Source organism: Peromyscus eremicus, chromosome 1 (genome assembly GCF_949786415.1).
Source record: "Peromyscus eremicus chromosome 1, PerEre_H2_v1, whole genome shotgun sequence".
Classification (NCBI taxonomy): Eukaryota; Metazoa; Chordata; class Mammalia; order Rodentia; family Cricetidae; genus Peromyscus; species Peromyscus eremicus.
This window is the reverse complement of record NC_081416.1, coordinates 164846055-164855588: the sequence shown is the minus strand read 5'-3', so window position 1 is coordinate 164855588 and position 9534 is coordinate 164846055.

Sequence of the window (9534 nt, the reverse complement as noted above, 5' to 3'; positions counted from 1 at the left end):
TTTGAAACTGAGGCCTGTTTCAAGTTGGGGTGAGGGGCTTGCTTGAAATGAGGGTGCTTTGATTCTTCACACCATGGCCCATCATTCACTGGAAAAGGATGGTTCCCTAGACATTTCAGGAAGAGAAAAGCAAATACATCTGATGCACAAAGAAGGAACACAGCCTCACGGACATGGGCTTGCGGGTGTGCTACAACTGGCCCCCAAGCCATTTGTCATCTGAAAGATGCTAGGATCTGTTCAAATTCTCAGCAGATCCCTCCATCAGGGGTATGGGAATGTGACCTGAAAACTGCAGTTACCTCCCACTGTGTCCAAACGGGGACTTCTCCTCACCCATGAGCCCAACTCATTGACACTCCCAGCTCTGAAGCCTCCCCGCAAAGCTAGGGATGTCTGTACCTTCCACCAGGAAACCTCCATCCTAATAGCTGTGAGAGGAGAAGACAGAAAACACTCTAGAACCTGGGGGTGAGTGAAGCCCACCAGAGAGCTTGCAGCCCTTTGAGTGTGTGTCCCTGTGAAGGTAGATCCCACTGTGCTTGCTTCTGCAAACGCCTGGGTGTGCTTTGAATGTGAAACAATGGGTAGTGAAGGAAGAAAAGATCATGTCTACGACCACATGCTGTTAATCGAAGACCACAAACTGTCTGTCCTTTGAGGTGAGGGCCCCTGCAGAGTTCTGCAGCTGTTCTGTAAATTGTGTAACAATAAAGAGCCCTTGGCTAAGTTACAGGCAGTAACTCAGAGGCTGATTACTCTGCAGTCGCAAAAGCTAAAATTCATCCTAGAGTGACCCTGTTTCTTGGATCACCCTAGCCCCATCTCCCACCCCATCCTCCCACCCCCTGTGAACCCAACACCCGGCATAACATTTGGTAGGCCAACATCATAGGCTTGAAGGAAAAAGGGGATTCCTGACACCTTTAAGAACTGGAAGCAAAAAGTTTGCTCTCAGGGTAAGAGGACTCCAGGATTGACAGGGTCATGGGAAACTTCCCATCTCAGGAGCAATGGTTTGTGCAGTTATCAAAATGCCTGTTAAAGGAAATGGAATGAAAGTAAAGGAAAAACAGATTACAGAGCTTTTGGTATGAATTAAATGGCACTGCCATTGGTTCCAGGCAACTCCTGATGTTCATTTAAAACTGATGGTATGAAAGCAAGTGTTGAAAGTCTTGAGGAAAGCTCATCAGAAAGAGGAGCCCATACCATTACATTTTTGTCTTTAATGTAATTTAATTTCAAATGCTCTAGGGCCATTGCAGAGTGAGGAATCACTGAAAGCTGGATCTGAAGTAGAACAGGAAAGTAAAAAGAAAGACATTCAGGCTAGAAATTGTTAGTCAGCGGAGGAGAATGTTCCTTCACAGGAAGATAAGAATGCTGTTTTGGAGGACAAGAAAAGTGAGGAGAGCCAAGACACTGGAGATGACTCTCCTCCTCTTTCTTCAGATGAAACACATTTAGAAATGAGAAAGGTTGAAAAGCTACTGCACATTTAAAAATATAAGAGCTCCCAAAACAAAGAATAGGAAAAGAAAAAGTAAACTTCCTAGTAGAGAAAAGAGAAAGAAAGGAAAAAGAAAACCTTACCAGTAGTAAAAAGGAAAGGAGAAATAATTAAAAAGGAAATTTTTCCAATAGAAAAGGCGGAAAGAAAAGGAATTTTCCCAATAGAAGAAAGGGAAAATGCTTAATTGTGGACCTACCATATCACCCTATGATGGAATTGAGGAATGGTTGCCTAAGGTCATAAGGACACCCCCACAGGTGTTTCCAGTCACTATACAGCAAATGCCTGCCAATAATCCATACCCTCAAGATTATGTTCAGATTAATTGGAGACCTATAGACATGGCAGATCTGAAAAGATTTAAAGAAGCAGTGGTGGCATATGGGATGCATTCACCCTATGTAAGACAGGTTTGAAATAACTGGGTTACTCAGAATAGAGTTATTCCACAAGACTGGAAGGACCTCATGGCAGCTATACCAGAAGCTGGTCCTCAATTATAATGGCTTGCTTGGTGGAGAGAGGAAGCAGCAGCCAAAGAACAGTGTAACCATACTAGAGGAGTGAATATAAAAAGGACCAATTATTAGGAAGGGTCAGTATGCTGATTTACAAAGATAGGCACAGTTTGATGATGCCACTATCCTGCAATGTCATTTAGAGGCTTTAAGGGCCTGGGATAAGGTTGATGAGCCAGAGGAAAGAACTACCTCCCTCACAAAAATCATACAAAGTGCAGGGGAAGCCTATACCGATTTTTTTGCAAAGATTAACTTCAGCAATGAATAAAGCAGTAGCTGATCCTGATGTTAGGAAGGTTTTAATTGAGTCTTTGGCTTTTGAGAATGTTAATACAGAGTGTCAAATGCTACAAGGTCCTTGAAGGCTCAGGGAGCTCCTTTAGAGGAATGGATCAGAGCTACTGCTGATACTAAATCCACAGAATATAATGCTAATATAATTGGACAAGCTTTAGCTAAAGGTCTTAGATCTCTGAATAGGAGATGTTTTAACTGTAGAAATTTGGGACATTTAAGGAAAGATTATTATCATTCTGTTACTAAAAGGAATATCTTTTTGGAAAATAATCAGAATAGAAAGCCTCAACCCCCAGGAACTTATAGGAGATATGGGAAAGGTAAACACTGGACTAATGAAGGTAGATCAAAGAGAGATATGCATGGTAATTCTTTATATTTGGGAAACTCCATGAAGGGCTTAGCTCAGGGCCCAGGAACAAACAACACAAGCTACCAATTTCTGTCTGCAGTGGACTGGCTCATCATCAGAGCTATCAGGGAAACTTAGGGTCAGCATTGGATATTTAATGCACACTACTTCACAAATTCCTTGTTATAAGAGAGTCACTGGGGTGTATAGTCCTCTTCTCCCAGGAACAGTAGGAATAATTTTGGAAAGAAGTAGTTCAGCATCTCAAGGATTCATTGTACACCCAGGAATTATAAATGAAGATTACAATGAAGAAATTAAAACTGTGGCTTATGTAAAAAAGATTATGCAAGTAGAAGCTGGTGATAGACTTAATCAATTGTTATTACTCCCACATTTTAAAGGTAGAGCAGCTCCAAAATATAGGACAGGAGGTTTTGGAAGTACTAGAAAGAAAGTATTTTGGCAAACTGTTATTAATGATGAGAAGCCAAAGCTGAAATTACAAGTAAATGGCATCGAGATTTCAGGCCTTGTGGACACTGGGGCTGATGCATCTATAATTTCTCAAGAATCTTGGGATCCTAACTGGCCTTTATAAGAAGTTTCCACTCAATTTTTAGGCACTGGAACCTTATCTCAAGTAACACAAAGTATAGAGTGGATTGAATTTATAGGGCCTGAAGGACAAATAGGGATATTAAAGCCTCATGTGGCTGATATAGCCATGAATTTATATAGGAGAGCTTTGTTACAATAATGGGGAACTCAAATTAATATTCCTACAATTTCAGAAACAGCTCATAAAATGATGTTAAAAATGGAATATTGCTGGGCATTGGTGGCATACACCTTTAATCCCAGCACTCAGGAGACAGAGACAGGTGGATCTCTGTGAGTTCAAGACCAGCCTAGTCTATAAAGTGAGTTCCAAAAATGGGATATGTTCCTGGAAAAGGTATTGGAAAAAAATATCAAGGAAAAACACAAGCTATACAGATTGCCCAGCAGGAGGACAAAATAAGTATTGGCTTTCCAAATTAGGGGTAGGGGCCACTGCTGATAACCTAACTGCTCTGCCTTTAAAATGGCTAACTAATAAGTCTGTATGGATAGAGCAGTGGCCCTTGACTAAAGAAAAATTACAGGTGCTTGAACAACTAGTAAAAGAACAGTTAGATGCTAAGCACACTGAGAAAACTACTAGTCCTTGGAATTCTCCTGTATTTGTAACAAAAAAGAAATCTGGAAAATGGAGAATGTTAACTGATTTGAAAGCTATAAATAATTCAACCTATGGGATCTTTACAGCCTGGAATTCCTTTTTTATCTTCTTTATGGCCTAAAGATTGGCCTATTATAGTTATTGATTTACAAGCTTGTTCCTTCATTATCCCTTTACAAGAACAAGATAGAGAAAAATTTGCTTTTACACTGCCTACTTATAATAATGCCCAATCTGTAAAGACGTATCACTGGAAGGTTTTGCTCAAAGGAATGTTAAATAACCCAACTTTATATCAATATTTTGTACATCAATCACTGGAAATGGTTCATAAACAATTTACTCAATCTATTATTTGTCATCATATGGATGATATTTTATTGGCTGCATCTGATACAGAAACCTTAGAAAAAATGTTTAATGTGGTACAGGAAAATTTAACCTGTTAGGGATTTTTCCTGAAACAATACAAAGAGGAGATTCTCTCAATTATTTAGGATCTAAAATAAGTAAACAGAGAATCCAGCCACAAAAGGTACAGATTAGAAGAGATCAATTCTATACTCTTAATGATTTTCAAAAATTATTGAGTTATATTAACTGGTTACAGCCTACCATTGGATTATCTACTCAAGAATTAAGTAATTTGTTTCAATTTTTGTAAGGTGACTCAGATTTAAACAAGACAATTAACAGCCGAAGTTGAAACAAAATTAGCCCAAATAGAACAAAAATTACAAAATGCCTATGTGGATTAATTAGATCTCACAACTGAATGTATTTTAGTAATTATATTTTCCACTCATTCTCCTACTGGACTTATTGTGCAGAGAGGGGATAATATTTTAGGATGTATTTTCCTAGCTCACAGAGTAAAAAGTTTAAAAAAAAACCTATATAGAAAAGGTTTCTGGATTAATTATAAAGGGAAGAACAGGACTTGAATGGATCCAGCTGAGATTGTAGTGCCCTATACTAATTCTGAAATTGTACAATTATGGGTGATTAATGATGATCAGCAAAAAGCTTGTAGTAATTTTTTTTAGGAAAAATTAACAACAAATATCTGAAAAGTAAACGACTTCAGTTTATAAAAGGAACTGAGTGGATTCTTTCCCGCATAGTGAAAAAAGCACCTGTTTCTGGGGCTTTTATACATTTTATACTGACACAAGTTAGAAATAGCTGGTTATAAAGCAGGAAACATCAGTAAAGTGACTCAAAATCCATATGATTCAGTTAAAAAAAATCAGAGTTATATGCCATTCTGATGGTTTTATTAGACTTTAATGGATCTCTTAATATAATTGCTGATTCTCAATATGCACAAACAGTTGTATTGCATATAGAAACTGCTCAACTTATTCCTGATAATTCAGAATTGACTTTGCTATTCATACAGCTGCAACAAGCAATCCAGGACAGAAATTACCCACTATATATCACTCATATTCGGTCTCATACTGGGTTGCCTGGGCCATTAGCAAAAAGAAATGAAGAAATTGATCAGTTAATGATAGGAAATGTGCTGGAAGCATCAAAATTTCATAAGAATCACCATGTTAATAGTAGAGGCTTAAAGAAAAAAATTTCCATTACTTGGCAACAAGCTAAGGAAATTACAAAAATCTGTCCTGCTTGTTTTTTGCATAACCAAGTTCCTTTACCTGCAGGAACTAATCCTAAAGGTACACAAAGAAATGAAATTTGGCAAATGGATGTATTTCACCTAACAGAATTTGGAAAGTTGAAATTTATTCACAATACCATTGATACACAATCTGGATTTCAATGGGCATCTGCTCTAAGTTCTGAAAAGGCTGATTCTATAATTACACATTTATTAGAAATGATGGCTGTAATGGGCATACTGATACAAATTAAAACTGATAATGACCCAGCTTATGTTTCCAGTAAAATGAAACAATTTTTTGCACATTACACCATAAAACACATTATAGGGATACCATATAGTCCTACAGGACAAGCAATTGTTATAAGATCTAATTGCATACTAAAGAAGATGCTTGCTAAACAGAAGGGGGATATGAGGATCCCTAGAGATATACTGTGTAAAGCTTTACTAACTTCAAATTTTAAATGCTAATGAAACAGGGACACCACCTGCTGAAAGACATTGGATTGTGGAAAAAAACTGCTAAATTGGGTCAGCCAGTATATTATAAAGATATTTTAACATCAAAATGAAACGTAGGGAAAGTGTTAAGATGGAGTCAATGGTATGCTTATGTTTCTACAAGATAAAACGCTGTGGATCCCATCAAAATAGATAAAAATCTGGCATGAGCAAGAGGAGTTGAATCTTTTGGATGCTTCAGCTGCTGAGATGCCTCTGGGGGAAAAAGACACAGAAGGCCTTTGGAGCAGACAGCTGATCCTCCCACCTGGGGACAGTTTAAGAATTTGTGTGACAAAGAGGAGGCAATAATTTGAATGACTCAGAAACCTCTGAATGCTCCAAATGTGTTCTTTGCTATGCTATCTGTGATAACTATACAGGTACAGGGGCCAAATATACATACTGGGCCTATGTTTCTAATCCTCCAATTAACTTAGTAGTAAGTTGGGGAGATATGGATATTTCTGTGGTGGTTAATGAATCTTCTTGGCTACCTGGTCCTTACGACAACCGAGGTCCCGCTCAGCCAATGGAGGAGGGTAAAGAGATTAAAAATTATACTGGGGGAGTACAAGGAATTCCTATTTGCATGGGAAATGGAATTCATTGTCTAAATATAACCTTTCAAGTGTAGCTATCTATATACCACCCAAGATTATCATAAGTTTTATATGCTTCATGCATCTGGTTTTAGAGAACAGGAGTCTAATGCTACAGTTCCATAAATCTACCATTCTGTGAGATGTGGGTTACCAACAAGGAATCTGACTGGGTACATTGGCAACAATGTAAGAGTGAGAAAACACAAATGCTAATTAATATCTCCCATAGAGACGTCATTGAGCCCTTATGGTTCCCCTCAAGGAAAACATTTTCACTCAGAATTAAGATGGCACAAATATTCTTCAAATGGGACAGTAGAGATTAGTTCTACCATTAATGAACCTATTCAATGGCATGGAGTTGGAACATCAAGTCCTCTCCTGCAATCTGGCAATTCAATTCAGACTAACTTGTGGAAATTAGCAAGTACTTTCCGCCCTCTTAAAGCATGGGAAGGAAAGTTAAACATTAAGGATGACAAGTATACTTTGTCTTTTAGACTAATCAAAGCCATCCTTTTATAGCATGTGTACCATTGCCTTATTTGCTACTGAAGGAGCCTGTACAATGGCACCCTAGTAATTACAGCATTACTTGTGAATGCTGTACCCTTCATACCTGTGCTAATTCTTATATGTCTTTAAACATAACCTCTGAAAGTTTATACATTCTTAGAGCAAGGACAACAATCTGGATACCGGTAAGTTGTCGAGGCCATGGCAAGACTCACCTGTGATGATCCTGGTACAGAAGCTCACTGAAAGAATATTAAGAAGAATGTCAAATGCTTGGACCAATTATTGCAGTTATTATGGGAATTATTGCATTGACTGCTATGGCTACAACAGCTGGATTGGTGCTTCATAAAGAAATTCAAACTGCTGAGTTTGTTAAAGACTGGCATAAGCATTCTATAGAACTTTGGACTCAACAACATAAAATAGTGAGATAGTTACTTGAGACAAGCTGTTATACTGTTGGGAGATCAGTTAGAAATATTGAAGGAGCAGATAAAATTAAAATGTGATTGGAATGTTACATCCTATTGTATTACACCTTTAAGGTTCAGTAATAGCAAGCATGACTGGGTAAAGGTTAAGATGCATTTGATGGGTCACCCTAATTCTTCTCAAATGATTTATGATTTACAGCAAGAAATTAAGGAAACTTACAAAAAGTTACCTGATATGACAGGAATAGATGCTATGGAAAGCCTTACAGATAAGATAGCTTCATTCAACCCTGTGAAATAACTTTAATAGATTTCTTGTTTTGGCAAATATTACTCAGCCTAGGAGTAACCTTATTGGCTTTAAAGAGTATTTTGGCTTTAAAAAGTATTACAACGTAAGGTTGTAAACCAAAAGTGATAGAGAAAATGCTGCATTTGCTGTAAAGCTGCATAACCTTCAACATAAGTATCTGTAACGTAAGCAAAAAGGGGGAAATGTAGGGACAGTTCCTGCAGAGCTCTGCAGCTGGTTGGATTCCAGAGTGTTAGCACCTGGCTTTGATCTGCCTTTTGTGACTGCTACCTCTTGTGTCCCATAACTTCTGTTTGAAGTGTGTAAATCTTACCTGATAGTTTCCTAAAGGTTCAAAGCCTATGCAAAACTTGGTTAAGGGAGGACTCAGCAAAATGAGATGTCCTGTGACTGAGGATTGCTTGGGCTTTTGTCTCTTTGGGAGCTCCAGATAAGAGGTTTTGGTATGCAGAAATTGACTTGCCAAAAGATGTAAATTGTATAACAATAAAGGAGCCCTTGGCTAAGCTACAGGCAGTCAGTTTGCCAGAAGCTGATTTCCCTGTGGCTACAAAGGCTAATTCATCCTAGAGTGACCCTGTTCTTCCATGGACCCCTGTGAACTCAACACCCAACACAAACAGTCCTTCAGAGAACTGCTTGCCTTATTTTAGATAGCAAAATATTTGTTCTTCCACTCCTGAAAAAAAACAGTTCTAATATCTTAAGGTGGATCACAGCAAGAGCAAAGTGCTTAACTAGGCAAGGATCACTTTTCATGCAAAGGATGATATAGTGCAAGAGCCCAGAGTCCAATAGATGTTGAGTAATGGAGTGGAACCAAATTAAGGATGTCAGGGCCATTCATGCAAGTGGTCTAAAGGGTGTATGAAACCCAACTAGAGTGAAGAAAGCAAACTATGAGTTAGGGGACGACACCAAAGGATAAGTTTGGGTTTTCTTTGTTTGGTATCGTTTTTGTTGTTGTTATTACAGGAAACTGGTCCAGGAATTAAATATATAAAGGCAATGAGACCCAGGCTTCTCTGGCCTAGCGAGGAATTATACACAGAAAGTGAGCAAACATGAATGAGCCTTGTGATGTCAGATTAAAACTAGACGTGACAACATGGGCTCATGGTTATCTAATATGGGTAGATGATGATGTACCAGTGGCAGGTCCAGAGGACAGCAAGCTCCAGATTCTAAGGCTGGCCTGCCTTCAGCTTGATGCTTTCCTGCTCAGCAGGAGTTGCAGTGTTGAACAACTCCACTAGAGCCTTGTAATTACATGTAAGTGTATGCACCTTGGGATTCCAAAGAAAAGGCCAAGTGTCCGAGCAGTGTTGAGGGAAAATTTGTGAGGACAAGTCCAGGGGATGATGCACTCATGAGGACATGGAGCACCAACTTCCAGATGAAGAATCATATTTCATCTCTCTCCTCTTCCCTCACGGAAGACTGTGCTTGAGTAGTCTTGGATGGTGGTGGCATGGTATGTGTCATCATGGCGTGCCCTCTGCTCTGTGTTGGTGCTTGGTACTCTCTGATCAACAGTCAACGTCAAGTACTTAGCAACACAGATACTGCTACTTCACGTGACATACACTGACCAGAGACAGAAAAGATGTTACTC